The following is a 20626-nucleotide window of genomic DNA, read 5'->3' as shown; positions in this document are numbered from 1 at the left end:
TAGTTTGAACTCTCTGTCGGGTAGGTTGCTCATTTCTGTTTCACTAAGTTCCTTTTCTGGGGTTTTGTCCTGTTCCCTTACTTGGAATGTATTCTTTTGCCTCTTCATTTTGCCTCTTTCCCTGTGCTTGTGTCTACGTATTAGGTAGGTCACCTACGTCTCCTGCTCTTGGATAGGTGACCTTATGTAAGTGATGGCTTAGGAGGCTTCCAGTGTGCTTCCCTCAGTTCTCAATGTTCCAGGGTGACCCCTAAGTGGGCTACGTGTATCCTTCTGCTGTGGCCTGTTTGCTCTCCCTGTAGGCGCCCAGGAGGCTGAGTTATGCTCCTGGCCAGCTGTTGTAATGCTCAGCTGCTTGTAGTTGTTGTGGGCCCTTCAGTCTCTTTATCAGCTGTGGGGAGCCCCAGCACAGTTGGCTGCAAGTTCTAATACCACATTTGTGTTGCAGTATTTCTTTTAAGTGAGTAGGCCCCCACCGTGGCAGGTTGTTAGGCTCAGGGCCTTACAATTGCTGTAAGCCTCTAGCCTATTAGGTCTCTTGTCAGCTCTCTGAGGATTGCAGCTGGGTGGGGCTGGCCTCAGGCACAGGAGCACCCAATTGTTTCAGGTTTTGGAAGGTGGAGCAAACCTCCTATGTGGGTCTTTGAGAAGTACAAGTCTTCTGTGGCTGAGAAGCCCTGCCGCCCACAGGTCCACACACACAGTCAACACAGTCCTGCCCGTGTGAGCGCCCGACCTCCCCAAGTGGACCCAGTCTCTCCACGGCGGGAGCCCCACACACTCTGCCACCGCCCCACACTCTCCACCCGCTCCTTGTGCACACCCTGCCCCGCTCAAGTCAGCTCAGTTGCCAGGCTGCAGAGAATCCAGTCACCAATCTATGCAGGCCCACACGTTGCCTGAGGGCTTGTTGTTGGGTGGGGCTAGTCTCTAGGGTGGGCTGCCTGCCCTGGCTGAGCTGGATTAAATCAGTGCTCTAGCGGGTGGGGCAGACCCTGGGCTAGCAGGTCTCAGGGAGAACTCCAATGGCGTCTGTGTCAGCACGCTCACACCAGGCCACAACAATGGCCGCCGCCAATGTCCCAGTCCCTGGAGAGGTCTCACCCCTCACCGAGATGCACTCAGGGCCTATTAGGTGAGTCTCTTGTCACCGAAGCACCGTGCACCTTTCTTTCTGGTGATTTTAGGATGCTTTCTGGAATGGGTGAGTTTGTGTGCGGGCCCTTTAAGAGCCAGTTTTAGTTTCTTTGTGAACCGGGTTTTCTGGGGGTGCTACCCAATGCTTTAGTAGCAGGCAAAGTCAGATATTATGCTGCTGGTCTCAATTGTGCTGGGTCCACAAAATGCCCACAGCGGGGGCGCTCCCCGGCTCAGGGCCCCGCGCCTCCATGGAGGCTGCGTACCTGTGAGCTGCTCCCGGCGGCCGTGAAGCTGGCGGCTTGTGAAGACGGCGTTTTTCCTCTCCAGAAGGGAGTCTCTGCCTCTTCTACCCCAGTTAGGATTGTCCGTTGTTGCAGGAGTTCCTCTTATCCAGTTTTCAGTTCTGTCTCAGGGGTAATTTTTCCACGAGTAGTTGTAAATTGGCTGTGTCCACGGGAGGAGGTGAGTTCAGAGTCTGCCTACGCCGCCATCTTGACTCTCTGCCTCAAATGACTTTTTTAAAAAATATGACAAAATATAGAATTTTGCTTTAACTGAATTATTGAAGTAAGGACAAAATTTTAGTATGTATTAGCTCGATTTGTGGACATACCAGTCAGGACCATCAGAGGAAGCAGGAGGCACATTCAGCTGTGAGTTTTGGAGAATGTAAGGCAGAGAATTTTACAGAAACCAACAAGGGGTGTTGGGGCACCAGAACCAGAATGGGGGAAGCTGTAAGCACCCTAGGCTGAAATGGTGAGGGGAGGAAACAGTGTTGACAGAGCCCACTGCAAAGTGAAGAGGTGGGAGAGAGACCCTATAACAAGACTCCTTGGAGATGGATGTGGCCACTGGCAGACACATGGCCCCAAAGCAGAGAGGAAGCCTGGGGAAAATACCCTACACTCACTCTCCTCTGCTTCTTAAGTCCCAGTGCTGTTTCCCATCAGCCAAAGCCAACCCAAGTCAGAGGGTCAGGCAGCCTGAAGGATGCAGCTCATGGAGTAGACTCTCCCCCCCGCCCCGCCCCTACCAACTCCCTGGTACTGAGCAAAGCAGAGCAAAGTGGAAAATGGATCTGGGTCCTTAATGGAGAATTAATTAGCATGATAGAATTTTGAGGTTCCCTTTAAGGAAATCTATTGGTAAACATGTTTAGAGCAGTATACAATAAAATCATTTATCTTTTAAATACATCTGTACTTGCAGTACTTGTTTCAAAGATACGTATTTAAGATCTTTCTGTATGATTTGAGTAGCAGGAACAAGGAGAGAGGCGATCACACGTTGGCAGTAGTTTCATCACAGCTAACACGCAGCAGGCATCTCTTGCAGCTCACAACTGCAGACTCCAGTCAGGCAAAGTTAGAAGAAGTCAGAAAGAACAAAAACGAAAATGTAGCCACTGCACCTAGCATTTTTATTTATTTTCCTCTTTCTTTTAAATTTCAGTTTGTGAGTCTTCTTTCTTAAAAAGTATCACACGATTCCTGAACGGGAAAAAGGATCATTCTATTAATTTTTGGGAAGCTGCATCCTCCTCTACACAAGGCAGCCATTGACTGGTACAGTAAGAGCCACACAGTCCTGCAGTCCAGTGTTCTGAGTCATCGTCTCATGCTGGACTTAGCATTATATTCATTTTTTAATTCAAGTCAGCTTTCTCTTTGAAGTTGTATGCCTTTGGTTTTAATTTGCTACAGATTCTCACTTTGAAGCAGATGAAATACTTTGATACTTTGGGATGTCTCACCACTGGTGGTTGTAAGTTATTTTCATATATTTATTGATTAGAGTGGTGAAATTCCTCCCTTTATGATAGGAAGAAGCATAAAATATTACTCAAAGAAGGTAACTAACATTTATTGAACACCTATTACGTGCCTTAATCTTATCTTTTTCTTTGTTCTTTCTACTTCATTTTATTTCACAAAGAAGTTTAGAACAATTTTTGTTAACAGGTCATAATCCTTACAATAGCTATATGCTGTAGGTTCTATTAATTTCACTTTAAAGATGAGGAAAGGGTCCAGAGAGCTTAAATAACTTTGTGAAACTATAAAATGAACCAAATATTTGTTAAACCTTGCTGTCTCCCCAATAAAAATTATATGATCTGCTAATGTTAAACTCAATACAACAAACAAAATATGCCTTCCCCACATATTGAATGCTTTCAGATTACACCTGTTTCAAATGGGATGACATTCTATTGCAGCAGATCCATGCGAGGAATTTTGGATCTGCCACAGATAGGCCCTAGCTGATCCTTAGACATTGAATCTGGAAACTGAAGACAGCAGCTGTTCACCCGTTTCTGCTATACCCTCACTCCAATGGCATTATGGACAGAGAGCCTACTCAGAAAAGGCATGGTCCAGGTCACAAACATGTTGAGTAAGCATTTAAGAATTATTTTCTAGAGCCATGTCCCTTAAAATGGTTAATTTGAAATTTTCAAAGGCATTTGTCATCTGAAAAAAATACCACAGCCCTTCAGTTCTCAGATGCTGTATGATTACCCCATTAATTTAATAACAGCTTTTCAGAGAGAAAACACTATTACATTAAATATATGAATCAGTTTCACATCCTGATTTCAGAAATGTTGAAATGTTCAGAGAAAACTACTTGTTAAAAATGAGGAAATAAGGAGTTGCTTGTGATGTAATTTTCTTGAACTACTTTTTTCCCTGTAGTCAGCTATATGCAGATGATATTCTGAAAACAAAATGGAGGGACTGTGCCTGTTGATTTGAATTGTGCTGTTCCTGACCATGTCAGGAAAGAGGGAGAGCCTCTCCACCCTTTCCCTCAAGGTTCTTACGGCTGGCCAAAGAACTAAAAGACAGGTTAGTAGGAGAAAATAGTACCAAGTTTAATAACATGTATACATGGGAGAAACCAGGGAAACTGAGTTTCTCAACACAATGGCAGAGATTCTCATCTTAAATACTATCTTCAGCTAAAGACAAAGGAGGATGTTGGGGGTGGGGGAGTCAGTTATGGGAGATTACCAGAAAAGCACAGTAAACAGGAGTAAGGTTATTGTGCAGATTTAAGGCCTCCCCTTCCACATCGATAAGCTTCTAGAGATGAGGTCATCCCCCCTCTTCCCAGTACAGAGAGGGAGATACCTTTATAAATGGAGATTTCCCTTATAAATGTAAATGTTTGTCTGGCAACTCTTTTCAGGGCCACCTAGAGAATGTGGCCAGGGAGAGACAGAATTTTTGATAAGAAGGGCTTGCTATCTTTCCTACTGTAACATCTATTTTACATTATATTACAGCCATCATATGATAGTGGCTACTTCCTGCAACAGGTCTTCTATGTTAAATTCTTTAGGCAGTTTGGGGGAGGTCAAATGTCCATCAGAGAAAATAATCAAGGTAAAGAGACATATTTCAGGGTGGCCAATTTTGATCTCCCATAACCACCATTTAGACTGTGATTTGGGTAAATAGGTCATGACTGGGGCAGTGGGCTCTCCCCAGGTGGTCCTGAGTTAGTAGGCCTGGGTTAAAATTATGACTCTGTCATGACATCTCAGAACTTCTCCACGCTTCATTAATACAGTGGGTAGACAAAGGCTTATCTCATGAGGCTGGTGGAAGTTTAGAAGAGCTGACGTGTGTGGGGTACCTTGCCTGGGGCCTGGCACGTGGTGGGGACTGTTGTGTGTGTTCTACAAAGGTTGTATGACCTATTGGTCTCCCATCCTGCATGGGAGTTAAACAGCATACTAAACATAGATGGTATTGTCTCCCTGACTCATCTCTGCCTGCGTCTCAGGAACTCCTGAGTCCTGGCCGGGTTGTCCCTTCTCTACCCACCAGCTTTGTTCTGCAGTCTGTAGGGGCGTCTCACTGGCATAGTGTTCTCAGTTACCCTGTGGTATTTGCCACCTTCCTCTCTGCTGCTCTGGTCCCTGCCCTGATGTCAGCAGTGGCTCCCCATTCCTGGGAGAGGCCAGTGACTTCTCTGGGGAACCCTTCACTGGCCCTGCTGCAACGCCAGCATCCGTGCTGCTGATCTCATGTCTCTCGGGGAGCCCCGGAAAATGCTTTTAGTGTGCACTTACACTGTCTTGACAGCTCCTGTAATTCCATGGGACATTTAAGTTTTTATGAGGTTAAAATATTTAAAGTGAAAATTACCACTTGGCTCCTACTTCCAGCTCAATCACAAACTCTGTGTTTAGAATCAATAAATCACTTAACTATCTGGGACTCAGTTTCTTCCTTCTGCTAGAAGAGCTCATTTCTTTGGTCCTTTTTAGCACTAATATTCTCTGTGTTAAAATCATTTTGGCCGTTGTAAAAAACACCAAGATGCATTTGTTGTATTTAGAAAACATTAGTTTTAGAAGATACTTAAACATATACTGTTTAGCATTTAAAAAGTCAGCATCTGTTTAATGTTGGGAGAAATGAAATTGTAGACTCCAAGTGTGACTCTGTTCTCTGTGGAAATAAATATCTAAATGACAGATCTTTACCCAGCCTGGAGGCAGCTGCTCTCCTGTACCTGCTTTCTGCTCTTTTTGGGGTGAAGAGTCTGTGAAGTTGTTCCAGCTCTGGTGGCTTCTCCTTCTCTTCTGTGCTGAGCACTTTTTCCAGCCTGATATCATATCACAGCCTCCCAGTGATTTCCTTTCTGAGGTGTGAGCACACTTCAGAGTCTGTGGGGCCCCACTGCCTTGGGTTCCATTTGAGAGCCAACTCGGATGGTCTTTGGATTTAAAATTGCTGGGGTGCTTTCTGCTAAGACACCAGAAAGTAAAATTTTCTAGTTTGATGTAAAACTCAACATTCCAAGTTTTTATTCTTTTTCTTTTCCTTTTCTGCCTTTTATATGAAAGGTATAGGTGAAACCACAACATCTTAGTCTTTTAAAAAGTTAAATTTTTGTGTTTTGAAGACCCGAGTGAGGTTTGATAGAATATGGCAGAACTAAATCATGAAGTGTGTGTGTGAGTGGGGGAAAGGGAGCCCATTCACTTTTCCCCCTAGTTGTAAATATATCTGGTTCTCACATATTTTAGAGAGTCAGGGTTTGAAGAATTTGTTTGTTTGCATTTCTATATCCCACTTCCAACTCTTATATCCATCTCACTTATTTACATCAGAAAATACTGAAAATTGTAACCTGTTTACTCTTCCATTATTCTCGAGTCCCCAGATTTTTAAAATCCAATTTGAGAGAATGTTCTTGTAACTGAACTTAAACTCACTGGAGAACTTCATATTTAGGCACTGTTAAGAGTAAACACCCAAAACTAAAAAGCTCCAAAATTAACACATCAAAAGCCAGATTTAGGAAAACTAGATTCTCTAAGTAATAATAGTGAGTCTTATTTTTTATAATAATAATTGCTACCATTCAGTAAGAACCAGACTTTATCTGCTATATATTAATATAAGTCAAACTACATTTTTGTTCGTTTGGTTATGTCACACCAAAAAGGCTTCATGGATTTTTCCGAATTTAGAGAGATCTGATTATAAATACTGACTGATTAGCTTCTACCTAGTTCACTCTGTGAGGCCTCACCCTCCAGAGGAGCAGAAAGTGGGGTTCAGTCAGAGGTTCATGTGCCTGCTGATGTGGAGGGACAGGCCGTGCCCAGAAGCATATGCCGAAAATGCACACGGTGCTTGTAGCTAGTAGCCCGGGGGAGAGTCAGGGGCCAGGGGCTCCAGGTAAAATATACCCAGGGTTTTAAGTTGAGTTGCTTCTCACGTGGACAACTCTATGCGACGTGTGCCAGAGGGAGAAGGAGCAGGGAGTTTTTAACGATAGTTAATGAGTCTCTCAAGCAATGCTGGAAAAGCTAGGCAGCATTTGTGTGTGTGTGTGTTTGTACATGTGTGTGCATGAGTGTGTGTCTATGTATACATGTGCATGAGTGTGCATCTATATGTTGTTATGAGCATGTCTATCCATACCTGTGTGTGAATGTATCCATACACGTGTGTACCTATACATGAGTGTGCATGTGTGTATATCTGTGCATATTTATCTATTCAGCTATTGGTGTTTGTATCTATATGTCTGGTGTGTGTATATACATATGTGTGTGTGTATATATACATATATGTATATGTGTATCTTAGCTATTAAGAGTTTGGGCAACTGAGGAGAGAGCTGAATTCAAGACTTCGATCATAATATCATAATTGTATGACCTTGGGGAAATTTCCTTTTTTTTTTTTTTTGATTGGGATGTAATTGACATACATGAGGGAATTTCTTAGCCTCTTTTTCTTTCGATCACTCCATCTTTAAATTGGGAGTAATAATTATTCATGCTTTATATATTGTAGTGAGGATCATATTTCAAAATGTTGGTAAAACTCTGGCTTGTAGGCAACTACAGGTGTTAGTCATGCCCATCACCAGCTTTATTGTCATTTCCAGTCCTCACGTCCCGAGGAAACTGAGGCTGCGAGAGTGAAGCAGTCCCCTGCAGTGACATAGGCAGTATGGAGCAGGTCTAGATTCTAGCTTAGGTCAGTCTGTAGATGGCCCAGAAGTATCTGTTAGACTGGTAATATCTTTCCAGTCTTTCTACACTCTCTGAAAAAAATAAGTTGATCAGTTCTGATGACTCGTAGACAAGGTCACTCCATCATTGTGGGTGAATGGGAGAAACTTGCATAGTGTTTGTACCTCTGGTTGAGGAAGGAAGAGTGGCCCCTTCCCTGAGGCAGCCTGGGTTTTGGAGTCTGACGGATCTGAATTTGAACCCTTAATGCATCGCTGTATGACCTGGGCTGGCTTTTGTTTATTTGTTGTTTTTTTCTTGGTTCTTTTGGTGTTTTTAGGACCTCAGAGGTACAAAGCTGGACTACTAATCATCCTTGGTTAATGACACACTCTAATCAGTGTTCCCTCTTTATTTGTTAGGCATTTTTTTTTCTTTGTGAGGAAGATCAGCCCTGAGCTAACATCCATGCCAATCCTCCTCTTTTTTCTGAGGAAGACCAGCTCTGAGCTAACATCTATTGCCAATCCTCTGCCTTTTTTCCCCTTTTCTCCCCAAAGCCCCAGTAGATAGTTGTACGTCATAGTGGCATATCCTTCTAGTTGCTGTATGTGGGATGCTGCCTCAGCATGGCCAGACAAGCCGTGAGTCGGCTTGCGCCGGGATCCAAACCCTAGGCCGCCAGTGGAGGAGGAGCATGTGCACTTAACCGCTAAGTCACGTGACAGGCCCCTATTTGTTAGACATTTTAAATAATGTAATAAGCACCTATGACACCACCTCCCCACACAAAAGCTAGGATTTTGACCATAACTTTCATCTAACCATTTGACTGATCCCTCATTTCATCCTGTCTCCACCTATGTAGAAGTGATCCTGAGTCACATGTCTGTTATTCCTTTACTCTTCTTTATATGCTATCTTATTGTATTAATAAGTATTCTGAAAAGGAAACTTTTAATTATAATTGTTTCTAACTTTCTGAAAAGGACATAATGTTGTATATAATCCTTTGAGATTAACTTTTTATTGGGAAGATTCACCTATATTGTGATGTTATACTACATTTTTTTGTTCTATTGTTTAATATTCTTTTGTTATTGAGGTAATTGGTTTACAACATTATATAAATTTCAGGTGTACATCATTATATTTTGATTTCTGTGTAGATTACTTCATGTTCACCACCCAAAGACTGCTTACAATCCATCACCACACACATGTGTGAATCACCTGTTTCACCCTCCTCCTTCCCCTCTTCCCCTCTGGTAACCACCAATCCAATCTCTGTCTCTATGTGTGTGTTTGTTGTTGTTTTTATCTTCTATTTATAAGTGAGATCATACAGTATTTGATTTTTCTCCCTCTGACTTATTTCACTTAGCATAATACCCTCAAGGTCCATCCATGTTGTCGCAAATGGCAAGATTTCATCTTTTTTTATGGCTGAATAGTATTCCATTGTGTATATATACCACATCTTCTTCATCCATTCGTCCCTTGAGGGGCACTTAGGTTGCTTCCAAGTCTTGGTGATTGTGAATAATGCTGCAGTGAACACAGGGGTGCATGTATCTTTATGCATGTTTTCATGTTCTTTGGATAAATACCCAGCAGTGGAATAGCTGGATTATATGGTAGTCCTATCCTTAATTTTTTGAGGAACCTCCATGCTATTTTCCATAGTGGCTGCACCAGTTTGCACTCCCACCAGCAGTGTGTGAGAGTGTCCTTCTCTCCACATCCTCTCCAACACTTGTTATTTCCTGTCTTGTTAATTATAGCCATTTTGATGGGCATGGGGTGATATCTCATTGTAGTTTTGATTTGCATTTCCCTAATAATTAGTGATCTTGAATATCTTTTCATATGCCTGCTGGCCATCTGTATATCATCTTTGGAAAAATGTCTATTCAGATCTTTTGTCCATTTTTTAATTGGGTTGTTAGATTTTTTGTTGTTGAGATGTATGAGTTCATTATATATTTTAGGTGTTAACCCCTTATCAGATATATGGTTTGCAAATATCTTCTCCCAGTTGTTAGGTTGTCTTTTTGTTTTGTTGATGGTTTCCTTTGCTGTGCAGAAGCTTTGTACTTTGATGTTTATTTTTTCTATTGTTTTTTCTATTGTTCTATTTTTCTATTCTATTTATTTTCTATTCTATTTTTCTATTCTATCTATTTTCTATTCTATTTTTCTATTCTATCTATTTTCTATTCTATTTTTCTATTGTTTACTTTGCCTGGTCAGACACGGTACTTGAAAATATGCTGCTAAGACTGATGTCGAAGAGTGTACTGCCTATGTTTTCTCCTAGGATTTTAATGGTTTCAGGTCTTACATTCAAGCCTTTAATCCATTTTAATTTTTGTGTGTGGTGTAAGATAATGATCTACTTTCATTCTTTTGCATGTGGCTGTCCAGTTTTCCCAGCACCATTTATTGAAGACTTTCCTTTCTCCATTGTATATTCTTGGCTCCCATGTCGAAAATTAGCTGTCCATAGATGTGTGAGTTTATTTCTGGGCTCTTGATTCTGTTCCATTATTGTTTAATATTCTGATGTGTAAAACATACTGTAATTTATTTATACACTGTTTTGTTGATAGGTATTTTGGTGTTTTCAGGATTTTACTGTTGTGGAGAGACCTGTTTTGGCATTGTTGAACATAACTCTTCATGCATGTGTGCAAGAATTTCTCTTGGGTAGGAATACAATCACCAGATTATAGGTGTATGAATGTTCAACTTTAGGAGATAGTACCAAAGAGTTTTCCAAAGTTGGTTGCCCCAATTTTCACACTCATTGGAATGTGCATCCATATTCTTTCAACAGTTGGAATTGTTAGACTTTTTCATTCTTGCTAATTGAATGAGTGTAAAACGGTTCTCTCATTGGGGTTCTAATTTACGTTTCTCTGACTACTAATGATGCTGAATACCTCTTCTCATATTTACTGGCATTATGTTTCTGTTCTGCCATGAAATGTCCAGTCATGTCTTTTGATCACTTTTGTGTGGGGTTGCTTGTGATTTTCTTACTGGTTTGTAGGAGATGTTGGACAGGATACTTCATCATTTTGAGATCATTTCTGCATCTGTACAAATGGAGGTGATAATACGATGTTCACAGGCTTGATTTTAGGATTAAATTAATGTTTACATATGCTACTGTAAATACTCGCATTCAGCATAATAGACAATCAAAGAATGTTAGTTCTCACTCTGGAGCCTCCATTTGGTGGACTGGCTTGTCAGAATTTGCCCCATTTGCTTAGTGGAGAATCTCTGCTTATTGCTGTGGCCATTATAGTCCTACTAATATTGTTGTACTTTAGGGAATAATGCAAGTTAAATGAACTTGGACTTCGCTGGAGGAAATAATGGGGAAAGAAAGTGGAAGAGAAGAACTTCAATGGAGTCCTTGGCAAAATGAAGGGAAGAAATTCCAGTATAATGATTTTGTTTTGATCTTAATAGCCCTGTCCATAGATGGTTGAAGTGTGCATTAATATGACAGCTGGGGAGACGTGTCACGATGGCGGCATAGGCGGACTCTGAACTCACCTCCTCCCACAGACACAGCAAGTTTACAGCTACTCTTGGAACAATTAGCTGTGAGAGAACCGAAAACCAGATAAAAAGAACCCTCACAACAAGGGGCAGTGCTGACTGAGGTGGAAGAGGCAGAAATTCCTTTCTGGAGAGGAAAAAGGCACCTTTTAGCCAGAAGACTTCTTGGCTGGCCGGGAGCAACTTTAAGGTACAAAGCCTTCCCTGGAGGAGTGGGGGATCTGAGTGGGGGAGCATTACTGCTATAAGCAGCTTTTGGACTCAGCACAACCGAGACAAGGGTCATAATATCTGGCTTTGCTGACTATTAACTACAATGCGGAATACCCCCAGAGAAGCTGTTGGACATAAAGGGGGAAGAAAAACCCCTGCTCTTAAAGGGCCCACGCACAAATTCACCCATTTTGGAAAGCAACCTAAAATCACCAGAAAGAAAGGTGCACAGTCCTTTGGTGAAAAGAGACTCACATGATAGGCTCTGGGTGCATCTCAGTGAAAGGTGAGACCTCTCCAGGGACTGAGACATTGGCGGCAGCCATTATTGTGACCTAGTACAGGTGTGCTGACACAGCACCGATTTAATCCAGCTCAGGCAGGGCAGGCAGCCAGCCCTAGGGACTGGCCCACCCAACAGCAAGCCCTCAGGCAACTTGTGGGCCCATATAGGCAGGGTTCCTGGAACCTCTGCAACCAGAGCATGCACAAGGGGCAGGCCTGCGCTGGGGACTGTGTGGGGCCTCTGCAGTGGGGCGAGGGGGGGTCCTCTACTGTGGAGTGGGACTTGCGCACGGGGCAGGACTGTGTTGACAGGGTGTGTGGCCCTGTGGGTGGTGGGGCCTGTCAGCTGCAGCAGGTTTGTGCTTCTCAAACAGCCACACAGGGGATTGGCCCCGCCTTCCAAGGCCTGCAATAATTGTGTGCTCCCATGCCTGGTGCCGGCCCCACTGACCTGAGAGAGAGCTGACAGTAGTCTTGCAGGCTGGAGGCCTACAGCGATTGTAAGTCCCCGAGCCTAACACCAGTCACGCTGGGGGCCTCCTCACTTAACAGAAAAGCTGCACAGGCAGCTGAGCATTACAACCAGTGGGCCAGGGGGCAGCCTCGCCTCCCCGGACACCTGTAGCAAGAGCAACCCTCCCAGAACAGAAGGACACACGTAGCCCACACAGGTGACACTGCTGCAACATTTGGAACTGGTGAGGAGAGGGAAGCACACTGCTGGGCCTCATAAGGCATCTCTTACATAAGGCCATCTCTCCAAGATCAGGAGCCACAGCTGACCTACCTAATACATAGATACAAGCACAGAGAAAGAGGCAAAATGAGGAGGCAAAGGAATATGTTCCAAGTAACGGAACAGGAGAAAACCCCAGAAAAGGAACTAAATGAAACGGAAATGAGCAACCTACCTGACAAAGAGTTCAAACTAATAGTCATAAGGATGCTCACTGATCTTGGGAGAAGAATGGATGAACTCAGTGAGAACTTCGACAAAGAATTGGAAAATATAAAGAAGAACCAATCAGAAATAAAGAATACAATACTGGAAATGAAAAATTCAGTAGAGGGACTCAGTAGCAGAGTAGAGGATACAGAAGAACAGATCAGCGAGCTGGATGAAAGAATAGAGGAAATCACCCAAGCTGAACAGATAAAAGAAAAAAGAATTAAAAAGAACGAGGACAGTCTAAGGGAGCTCTGGGACAACATCAAGCACACTAACATCCATATTATAGGTGTTCCAGAAGGAGAAGAGAGACACAAAGGGGCAGAGAATCTATTTGAAGAAATAATAGCTGAAAACTTCCCTAACCTAAGGAAGGAAACAGACATCTAGGTACAGGAGGCACAGAGAACACCAAACAAGATAAACCCAAAGAGGCCCACACCAAGACACATTATAATTAAAATGTCAAGAATTAAAGATAAAGAGAGAATCCTAAAAGCTGCAACAGAACGGCAACAAGTTAAATACAAAGGAAACCCCATAAGGCTATCAGCTGACTTCTCAGCAGAAACTTTACAGGTTAGAAGGAAGTGGCATGATACATTTAAAATGCAGAAAGGGAAAAACCTACAGCCACGAATACTCTACCTGGCAAGGTTATCATTCAGAATGGAAGGAGAGATCAAGAGTTTCCCAGACAAGAAAAACTACAGGAGTTTATCACCAAGAAACCAGCTTTACAAGAAATGCTAAAGGGATTTATTTAAATGGAAAAGAGAAGACCACAAATAGGAATAAGAAAATTATCAAAAAAAAAAAAAAAATAGCAAGAACATCACTGGTAAAGGCAAATATACAATAAAGCTACAGATATGAAGCTAACATGAAGATCAAAAGACAAAAGTACTAAAATTATACATTTCCATGATAAGAGGGTAATGGATACACACACACACAAAAAGAGATTAGATATGATATCAACAACATAAAATATAGGGGGGGTTGGCGTGGTGGCACAGTAGTTAAGTTAGCTCGCTCCACTTCGGCGGCCCAAGGTTTGCAGGTTCAGATCCCCGGCCCGCACTGACACAGTACTCATCAAGCCATGCTGTGGCGGCATCGCACATACAAAATAGAGGAAGATGGGCACAGATATTAGCTCAGGGTGAATCCTCCTCAGCAAAAAGAGGAGGACTGGCAATGGATGCTAGTTCATAGCCAGTCTTCCTCACAGACACACAAAACATAGAATGTGGGAGGAGGAGGGAGTAAAAGAGTAAAGCTTTAAGGGGCTGGCCCGGTGGCGTAGTGGTTAAGTTTGCACACTGCTTCGGTGGCCTCAGGTTCCCAGGTTCAGATCCCGGGTGCGGACCTACGTACTGCTTATCAACCATGCGGTGGCAGGCATCCCACATAAAAAGTAGAGAAGATGGGCATGGATGTTAGCACGGGGCCAGTCTTTCTCAGCAAAAAGGAGGATTGGCAACAGATGTTAGCTCAGGGCTAATCTTCCTCACCAAAAAAAGAAAAAAAGTAGAGCTTTTAGCAAGAGGTCAAACTTAAGACACCATCAACTTAATATAGATTGCTATATACATAGGTTATTATGTATGAACCTTATGGTAATCACAAACAAGAAACCTATAATAAATACACAAAAAATTGAGAAGGGAACCCAAACATAATACTAAAGAAAGCCATCAAACCACAAGGGAAGACAGCTAGAGAAGAAGAAAGGAACAGAGAAGAACTACTAAAACACCCAGGAAAAAAGTAACAAAATGGCAATAAGTACATTCTTATCAATAGCTACTTTACATGTCAATGGACTAAATGCTCCAATCAAAAGGCATAGGGTAGGGCCGGCCCCGTGGCTTAGCGGTTAAGTGCGCGCGCTCTGATGCTGGCGGCCTGGGTTCGGATCCCGGGAGCGCCCCGAGGCACCGCTTCTCCGTCCAACGCGAGGCCGAGTCCCACGTACAGCAGCTGGAAGGATGTGAACCTATGATGTACAACTATCTACTGGGGCTTTGGGGGGAAAAACTGAGTAAATAAAATCTTTAAAAAAAAAAAAAAAAAAAAAAAAAAGGCATAGGGTAGCTGATTAGATAAAAAAACAAGACCCATATGTATGCTGCATACAGGAGACACACTTCAGACCTAAAGACACTCACAAACTGAAAGTGAAGGGATGGAAAAAGATATTGCATGCAAATGGCAATGAAAAGAAAGCTGGGGTAGCAATACCTATATCAGACAAAATTTAAAATAAAAAGTGTAATGAGACAAAGATGGGCATTACATATGATAAGGGGAACAATCCAACAAGAGGATATAACACTTGTAAATATCTATGCACCCAACATGGGAGCACATAAATATATAAAGCAATTGTTAACAGACATAAAAGGAGAAATAGACAGCAACACAATAATAGTAGGGGACTTTTACACTCCACTTACACCAATGGATAGATCATCCAGACAGAAGATCAATAAGGAAACATTGGCCTTAAACGACATATTAGACCACATGGACTTAGTAGATATATACAGAACATTCCATCCAAAAACCCCAGAACACACATTCTTTTCAAATGCACATAGAACATTCTCCAGGATAGATTACATATTAGGCCACAAAACAAGTCTCAATAAATTTAAGAGGATTGAAATAATATCAAGCATCTATTCTGACCACAACGGTATGAAACAATAAATCAACTACAGGAAGAAAATTGGAAAAGCCACAAATATGTGGAGATTAAAGAAAATGCTACTGAACAATGATTGGGTCAACAAAGAAATCAATGGAGAAATAAAAAAATACCGAGACACTAATGAAGATGAAAGTACGACATGCCAGAATTTATGTGATACAGCAAAAGTGGTTCTAAGAGGGAAGTTCATAGCAATACAGGCCTACCTCAACAAAAATAAAAAATCTCAAATAAACAATCCAACAGTGCACCTAAAGGAACTGGAAAAAGAAGAACAAACAAAGCCACAAATCAGTAGAAGGAAAGAAAGAATAAAAATCAGAGAAGAAATCAAAGAACTAGAAACTAAAAAAAAAAAAAAAGAAAAATTTGAAAATCAGTGAAACTAAGAGCTGGTTCTTTGAAAAGATAAATAAAATTGACAAGCCTTTAGCTAGACTCACCAAGAAAGAAAGAGAGAAGCCTCAAATAAATAAAATCAGAAATGAAAGATGAGAAATTACAATGGACATCTCAGAAATACAAAAGATAATAAGAGAATACTACAAAAAGCTATGCACCAACAAATTGGATAATCTAGAAGAAATGGACAAATTCTTAGAATCATACAACCTTCCAAAACTGAATCAAGAAGAAATAGAGAATTTGAATAGACCAATCACCAGTAAGGAGATCGAAACAGTAATAAAAAACCCCCCAAAAATTAAAAGTCCAGGATCAGACGGCTTCTCTGGTGAATTCTACCAAACACTCAAAGAAGACTTAATACCTATCTTTCTGAAACTCTTCCAAAAAGTTGAAGAGGAGGAGAAGCTTCCTAACTCAGTCTATGAAGCCAACGTTGCCCTGATACCAAAACCAGACAAGGACAACACAAAAAAAGAAAATTACAGGCCAATATCACTGATGAATATTGACACAAAAATCCTCAACAAAGTACTAGCAAATCACATACATTAAAAAGATCATACACCATGATCAAGTGGGATTTAATCCAGGGATGCAGAGATGGTTCAGCATCCACAAATCAATCTACGTGATACACCCCATTAACAAAATGAAGAATAAAAATCACATGATCATCTCAATAGAAGCAGAGAAAGCATTTGACAAGATATAGCATCCATTTATGATAAAAACTCTGAATAAAATGGGTATAGAAGGAAAGTACCTCAACATAATAAAGGCCATATATGACAAACCCACAGCTAATATTATTCTCAATGGAAAAAAACTGAAGGCTGTCCCCTCTAAGAACAGGAATCAGACAAGGATGCCCACTTTCACCACTCTTATTTAACATAGTATTGGAAGTCCTAGCCAGAGCAATCAGGCAAGAAAAAGAAATAAAAGGGATCCAAATTGGAAAGGAAGAAGCGAAACTGTCACTGTTTGCAGATGACATGATTTTATACGTAGAAAACCCTAAAGAATCCACCTAAAAACTTTTAGAAATAATAAATGAATATTGTAATGTTGCAGGATACAAAATGAACATACAAAAATCAGTTGCATTTCTATACACTAACAATGAAGTAGCAGAAAGAGAAATTAAGAATACAATCCCATTTACAATTGCCGCAAAAAAATAAAATACCTAGGAGTAGACTTAACCAAAGAGGTGAAAGATCGGTACACTGAAAACTATAAAACACTGTTGAAAGAAATAGAAGAAGACAGAAAGAAATGGAAAGATATTCCGTGCTCTAGGATTGGAAGAATTAACATAGTTAAAATGTTTGTACTTCCCAAAACAGTCTACAGATTCAATGCAATCACTATCAAAGTCCCAACAACTTTTTTTTTTTTTTTTTTTTTGGTGAGGAAGAGTAGCCCTGAGCTAACATCTGTCATCAATTCTCCTCTTTTTGCTGAGGAAGATTGGCCCTGGGTTAACATCCGTGCCAATCTTCCTCTACTTTATATGTGGGAAGCCTGCCACAGCATGGCTTGATAAACAGTGCGTAGGTCTGGCCCCGGATCAGAACGTGTGAACGCTGGGCCACCAAAGCGGAGTGCACGAACTCAACCACTACACCACTAGGCTGGCCCCTCCAATGGCATTTTTCACAGAATAGAACAAAGAATCCTAAAACTTATATGGAACAACAAAAGACCCTGAATAGCCAAAGGAATCCTGAGAAAAAAGAACAAAGCTGGAGCTATCACACTCCCTGACTTAAATATATATTAAAAAGCTATAATAATCAAAACAGCATGGTACTAGCAGAAAAACAGACACAATGATCAATGGAACAGAATCAAGATTCCAGAAATAAACCCACACATCTATGGATAGCTAATTGTTGACAAGGGAGCCAAGTACATACAATGGAGAAAGGAAAGTCTCTTCTATGAATGGTGCTGGGAAAACTGGACAGCCACATGCAAAAGAATGAAAGTAGACCATTATCTTATACCATACACAAAAATTAACTCAAAATGGGTTAAAGACTTGAATGTAAGACCTGAAACCATTAAAATTCTAGAAGAAAACATAGGCAGTATGCTCTTCGTCATCCGTCTTAGCAGCATATTTTCAAGTACCACGTCTGACCAGGCAAGGGAGACAACAGAAAAAATAAACAAATGGGACTACATCAAACTAAAAAGCTTCTACACAGCAAAGGAAACCATCAACAAAACGAAAAGACAACCTAACAACTGGGAGAAGATATTTGCAAACCATATATCTGATAAGGGGTTAACACCTAAAATATATAATGAACTCATACATCTCAACAACAAAAAAACTAACAACCCAATTAAAAAATGGACAAAAAGATCTGAACAGACATTTTTCCAAAGAAGATATACAGATGGCCAGCAGGCATATGAAAAGATGTTCAACATCACTAATTATTAGGGAAATGCAAATCAAAACTACAATGAGATATCACCTCATGCCCGTCAGAATGGCTATAATTAACAAGACAGGAAATAACAGGTGTTGGAGAGGATGTGGAGAGAAGGGGACTCTCATACACTGCTGGTGGGAGTGCAAACTGGTGCAGCCACTATGGAAAACAGTATGGAGATTCCTCAAAAAATTAAGGATAGGACTACCATGCAATCCAGCTATTCCACTGCTGGGTATTTATCCAAATAACATGAAAACATGAGTATGTAAAGATAGAGGCACCCATATGTTCATTGCGGCATTATTCACAATAGCCAAGACTTGGAAGCAACCTAGGTGCCCATCAAGGGATGAATGGATAAAGAAGATGTGATATATATACACAATTCTCAGTCATGAAAAAGGATGAAATCTGGCCATTTGTGACAACATGGATGGACCTTGAGGGTATTATGCTAAGTGAAATAATTCAGAGGGAGCGAGTCAAATACTGTATGATAAATAGAAGATAAAAACAACAACAAACAAACACATAGAGAGATTGGATTGCTGGTTACCAGAGGGAAAGGGGGGGAGGAGGCTGAAATGTGTGATTAGGCACATGTGTATGGTCTTTGAGTGGTGAACATAATGTAATCTACACAGAAATCGAAATATAGTGATGTACACCCAAAATTTGTATAGTTATAAATCAATGTTACCACAATAAAAAAATATACAAAATAGGGGCTGGCCCGGTGGCCTAGTGGTTACGTACGCACACTCCACTTCTGCAGCCTGGAGTTCACAGGTTTGAATCCCAGGTGTGGACCTATGCACTGCTCATCAAGCCCTGCTGTGGCAGCATCCCATATACAAAATAGAGGAAGATGGGCACAGGTGTTAGCTCAGGGACAATCTTTCCCCACAAAAAGAGGCAAGATTCACAACAGATGTTACCTCAGAGCCAGTCTTCCTCAACAAAAAAACATAAAATAAAAAATAAAATAAAGTATAATTTAGAGATAAAATATTAAAACACCTTAAAAAATATGACAATTGAAAAACTAAGGATTAAAAAAATATCCATATACATAATTAAACTGAAAATTCGATACCACGCAAAAGATTCTCTGATGGTGCTTGGGAGCCAGTGGTCCCGGGTAGCCCTGTAGCCCTGTGGCCCCGTGGGCTTCTGTGCCTGCTGCTGGCAGCTGCTCCCACAGCAGTCCTGAGCATGTGCTGTGCAGTCCTGCGGGGAAGCCGCAGCGGGCTCGGGGAAAAAGAGGAGTACAGCCTGAAGGACACCCCCTGCTGCGCAGGGGTTGCTTCCTGCTCCCGGCTTGTTTCTTGAGCCTTGAATGCAAGGAGAGTATCTGGATGTGATAGTAAAATAACAGCTTCTACCGCCGTGGGTCTCTGTTTCGGAGGCCGGATGTCAGTGCTGCAGTGACTGCAGTCACTGCACTGCAGCATGCCCTCTCTCATCTGTCTCTATCTGTGTTCAAAGTCCCTCTTAGGATTTGGAGGTAAAATGTTTGTATTCCTAGCCTTAATGTATACTTATGAGAAGTGACCAGTTTTTGTGATTTTAACTCTGAATTTGATAAATATTTAAGCAAGTCACATGTAAATTGAACCAGGGAAATGTACAAATTATTCTTTAGTGCGTGACGCCTCTTGTAATGTTTGTTCATTCGTGAGTTTGCTACGCTAGTTGTTCTCTGGTTTGAAAGCTCTGCTTTTCAGTTTTTAGTAGGAAAATCTGCAGTGGAGCACAGATGGAGTTCAGCTACAATGTCATCTCGCCTTTCCATCTGGCCTTCTTGGTAGACGCTGGTCTGACCGACTTGCCAGAAATTCTTTGTTCTAAGGACGTGTGCTTAACGAGTTTGGAAACAGCTTTTAGCTGTGATGGCAACTTCAGTTTAGGAAGTGGTTACGAGAGAGTTTGAATGCTCTCCAAAGACAAGAATGCCACATACTTCTGCTCAGGCTTTGCAGTTCACAAGTTGTGATTCATTTTCCTTTGTGCCAGGAATTACGCAGAGAAATAGTGAAATATAATTTAAATTTATTTTGTAAGTAATTATAAAAACAACTTCATTAAAACATGGATGATACCTACACCTTAAAGGGATGGAGCTGCCTATAAGCTAAGCCTAGGAACCTGTTTCAGGCTGGAGAGTCTTATGTGTGGCTCCTTCAGTGGCTTTTGTTGATCATTGAGAAAATGAATTTCAACAATAATTGATTTTAGAAGTGACTAATTAGCAAGGTATGTATACAAATGCAGCAGTCAACTCAGAGAGGGTTTTCACTGGGCTCTTGTTGAAAGGTTTGATCTCATTTCACAAGGGGACTCTTAATGTTTCAGAAGGGGCTGTTTCCTATCTCTGTCACCTGCCTCAT

General features: G+C 41.4%; 1 protein-coding gene across 15 annotated transcripts in view; it reads left to right on the top strand.

Moving 5' to 3' along the window:
* Positions 1-20626, top strand: part of EPB41L3 (erythrocyte membrane protein band 4.1 like 3) — a 237465-nt gene that overhangs the window by 48942 nt on the left and 167897 nt on the right. For 7 of the 15 annotated variants that reach the window (XM_087438860.1, XM_087438848.1, XM_087438858.1 and 4 more), the window contains exon 1: positions 1117-1135. The exons of 7 other annotated variants lie outside the window; for them this stretch is intronic. The gene's annotated coding sequence lies outside the window, so the exon portion shown is untranslated. Of the gene's footprint in view, positions 1-1113; positions 1136-20626 lie in introns of those variants that run through there. One more of the 15 variants, XM_087438868.1, reaches the window with a different exon arrangement.

The sequence above is a fragment of the Ceratotherium simum genome, chromosome 14 (assembly GCF_057802395.1).
Source record: "Ceratotherium simum simum isolate JZ-2026a chromosome 14, ASM5780239v1, whole genome shotgun sequence".
In the NCBI taxonomy this organism is placed as follows: Eukaryota; Metazoa; Chordata; class Mammalia; order Perissodactyla; family Rhinocerotidae; genus Ceratotherium; species Ceratotherium simum.
The sequence above is the reverse complement of the archived record's forward strand: the minus strand, read 5'-3'. Positions and strand labels throughout refer to the sequence as shown.